Genomic DNA, 4,191 nt, shown 5'->3' on the forward strand with positions numbered 1-4,191 from the left:
AACCCATGTCCCCTGTATTGGCAGGCAGATTCTTTTTTTTTTTGCGGTACACAGGCCTCTCACTGTTGTGGCCTCTCCCATTGCGGAGCACAGGCTCCGGACGCGCAGGTTCAGTGGCCATGGCTCATGGGCCCAGCCGCTCCACAGCATGTGGGATCTTCCCGGACCCGGGCACGAACTGTGTCCCCTGCATCGGCAGGCGGACTCTCAACCACTGCGCCACCAGGGAATCCCGGCAGTCAGATTCTTACACACTGCGTCACCAGGGAAGTCCCTAAATATTTTTTTTTTAAGTGACAAAGACAACGTACAAAATGCGAGAAAGAAATGCGCGCGTAGCACCGGGGCTGCGCATGCGTCAGACGTCTTCTCCCGGAAGCCGCTTCCTAGGTTCTGAGCGTGAAGTCGGTTTCTAGCTTCTGAGTGTGAACCCGCAGAGATGAACCCTTTAACTAAAGTTAAGCTGATCAACGAGCTGAATGAGCATGAGGTCCAGCTGGGGGTAGCGGAGAAGGTGTCTTGGCACTCCGAGTGCAAGGACAGCGCCTGGATCTTCTTGGGAGGGCTTCCTTATGAGCTGACTGAAGGGGACATCATCTGTGTGTTCTCACAATATGGCGAAATTGTTAACATTGTTTTGGTACGGGACAAGAAGACTGGGAAATCCAAAGGATTCTGTTTCCTCTGCTATGAAGACCAGAGGAGCACAATTCTGGCTGTTGACAATTTTAATGGGATCAAGATCAAAGGAAGAACTATCCGAGTGGATCATGTGTCTAACTATTGGGCCCCTAAGGACTCAGAAGAAATGGATGATGTGACCAAAGAGCTGCAGAAGAGGGGGCTGCGGGGCTCACACTCCCTCACTGAGTTCATCTGAGGGCTCTGAAGATGGCAAACCCACCAGAAAACACAAAAAAGACAGAAAGGAAAGGAAGAAAAGAAAAGAAGAAAAAGAGAAGACTGACCAGGAGGTACAGGCAGAGCAGCCAGCCTCCTCTTCATCACCCAGAAGCAAAATGATAAAGGAAAAGGATGACCCTGGCTCTAAAAAGCACAGTGGCAAGAAATCAGAGAGGGGTCAGAAGTCAGAGTCTAGGGAGGTGTGGAAGCCCCAGCCCAGCTCCCCTGAGATCAGGACGACCTGCCATGGTGGAACAGAGGACCGAGAGAGGGAGCCGAGGAAGGAGAAGCCCAAGCACGAACACAAGTCATCAAGCAGGAGGGAAGAGAGAGAAGACAAGAACAGAGATAGAGACAGAGGTCGAAGCTCAGACGCACATTGCAGCCGGCACAGTGAGCGCTCTGAGGGGCTTAGTCACAGAAGTAGAAGTAGGAGTCAAGATAAATCCCACAGGCATAAAAGGGCCCGGCACTCCCGGGACCGGGAGTCCTCTAATCCTAGTGACCACAGGCATCACTGAAGCCACAGCCTGTTCAGCTGCATGGTAGAATTGGAAATGAACTGTGTTTTTTGTTTGTTTGTTTGTTTTTTCTGTACGCGGGCCTCTCACTGTTGTGGCCTCTCCCGTTGCGGAGCAAAGGCTCCAGACGCGCAGGCTCAGCGGGGATGGCTCAGCATGTGGGATCTTCCCGGACCGGGGCACGAACCAGCGTCCCATGCATCGGCAGGCGGACTCTCAACCACTGAGCCACCAGGGAAGCCCCTGAACTGTGTTTTTAAAATGCAGTGAAATTCAGTTATGCTTTTACTATTTCTATATGTAAAATATCTGAGGATGAATTCTTTTATTTTTTTAAAATTTTTTTACATCTTTATTGGAGTGAGTATAATTGCTTTACAATGGTGTGTTAGTTTCTGCTTTATAACAAAGTGAATCAGTTATATATATACATATGTTCCCATATCTCTTCCCTCTTGCGTCTCCCTCCCTCCCACCCTCCCTATCCCACCCCTCCAGGCGGTCACAAAGCACCGAGCTGATCTCCCTGTGCTATGCGGCTGCTTCCCACTAGCTATCTACCTTACGTTTGGTAGTGTATATAGGTCCATGCCTCTCTCTCGCTTTGTCACAGCTTACACTTCCCCCTCCCCATATCCTCAAGTCCATTCTCTAGTAGGTCTGTGGCTTTATTCCTGACTTACCCCTAGGTTCTTCATGACATTTTTTTTTCTTAAATTCCGTATATATCTGTTAGCATACGGTATTTGTCTTTCTCTTTCTGACTTACTTCACTCTGTATGACAGACTCTAGGTCTATCCACCTCATTACAAATAGCTCAATTTCGTTTCTTTTTATGGCTGAGTAATATTCCATTGTATATATGTGCCACATCTTCTTTATCCATTCATCCGATGATGGACACTTAGGTTGTTTCCATCTCCAGGCTATTGTAAATAGAGCTGCAATGAACATTTTGGTACATGACTCTTTCTGAATTATGGTTTTATCACGGTACATGCCCAGTAGTGGGATTGCTAGGTCATATGGTAGTTCTATTTGTAGTTTTTTAAGGAAACTCCATACTGTTCTCCACAGTGGCTGTATCAATTTACATTCCCACCAACAGTGCAAGAGGGTTCCCTTTTCTCCACACCCTCTCCAGCATTTATTGTTTCTAGATTTTTTGATGATGGCCATTCTGATTGGTGTGAGATGATATCTCATTGTAGTTTTGATTTGCATTTCTCTAATGATTAATGATGTTGAGCATTCTTTCATGTGTTTGTTGGCATTCTGTATATCTTCTTTGGAGAAATGTCTATTTAGGTCTTCTGCCCATTTTTGGATTGGGTTGTTTGTTTTTTTGTTATTGAGCTGCATGAGCTGCTTATAAATTTTGGAGATTAATCCTTTGTCAGTTGCTTCATTTGCAAATATTTTCCCCCACTCTGAGGGTTGTCTTTTGGTCTTGTTTATGGTTTCCTGTGCTGTGCAAAAGCTTTGAAGTTTCATTAGGTCCCATTTGTTTATTTTTGTTTTTATTTCCATTTCTCCAGGAGGTGGGTCAAAAAGGATCTTGCTGTGATTTATGTCATAGAGTGTTCTGCCTATGATTTCCTCTAAGAGTTTGATAGTTTCTGGCCTTACATTTAGGTCTTTAATCCATTTTGAGCTTATTTTTGTGTATGGTGTTAGGGAGTGATCTAATCTCATACTTTTACATGTACCTGTCCAGTTTTCCCATCACCACTTATTGAAGAGGCTGTCCTTTCTCCACTGTACATTCCTGCCTCCTTTATCAAAGATAAGGTGACCATATGTGCGTGGGTTTATCTCTGGGCTTTCTATCCTGTTCCATTGATCTATATTTCTGTTTTTGTGCCAGTACCATACTGTCTTAATTACTGTAGCTTTGTAGTATAGTCTGAAGTCAGGGAGCCTGATTCCTCCAGCTCCATGTTTCTTTCTCAAGATTGCTTTGGCTATTCGGGGTCTTTTGTGTTTCCATACAGATTGTGAAATTTTTTGTTCTACTTCTGTGAAAAATGCCAGTGGTAGTTTGATAGGGATTACACTGAATCTGTAGATTGCTTTGGGTAATAGAGTCATGTTCACAATATTGATTCTTCCAATCAAGAACATGGTATATCTCTCCATCTATTTGTATCATCTTTAATTTCTCTCATCAGTGTCTTATAATTTTCTGCATACAGGTCTTTTGTCTTCTTAGGTAGGTTTATTCCTAGATATTTTATTCTTTTTGTTGCAATGGTAAATGGGAGTGTTTCCTTCATTTCAGTTTCAGATTTTTCATCATTAGTGTATAGGAATGCCAGAGATTTCTGTGCATTAATTTTGAATCCTGCTACTTTACTAAATTCATTGATTAGCTCTAGTAGTTTTCTGGTAGCATCTTTAGGATTCTCTATGTATAGTATCATGTCATCTGCAAACAGTGACAGCTTTACTTCTTCTTTTCCGATTTGGATTCCTGTTATTTCCTTTTCTTCTCTGATTGCTGTGGCTAAAACTTCCAAAACTATGTTGAATAAGAGTGGTGAGAGTGGGCAACCTTTTCTTGTTGCTGATCTTAGTGGAAATGCTTTCATTTTTTCACCATTGAGGACGATGTTGGCTGTGGGTTTGTCATATATGGCCTTTATTATGTTGAGGAAAGTTCCCTCTATGCCTACTTTCTGGAGGGTTTTTATCATAAATGGGTGTTGAATTTTGTTGAAAGCTTTCTCTGCGTCTATTGAGATGATCATATGGTTTTCCTCCTGC

At 43.5% G+C, this 4,191-nt stretch overlaps 1 pseudogene; it reads left to right on the forward strand.

The window, feature by feature from the left end:
* Positions 1-410: 410 nt before the first annotated feature.
* On the forward strand, positions 411-1,726 carry LOC111183185 (RNA-binding motif protein, X-linked 2 pseudogene; annotated as a pseudogene).
* The last annotated feature ends 2,465 nt before the right edge of the window (positions 1,727-4,191 follow it).

This window comes from Delphinapterus leucas, unplaced genomic scaffold (assembly GCF_059928025.1).
Source record: "Delphinapterus leucas isolate spDelLeu-1000000601 "Yukka" unplaced genomic scaffold, BTC_Dleu_Yukka2 spDelLeu_asBTCV2_sq31, whole genome shotgun sequence".
Taxonomy (NCBI): domain Eukaryota; kingdom Metazoa; phylum Chordata; class Mammalia; order Artiodactyla; family Monodontidae; genus Delphinapterus; species Delphinapterus leucas.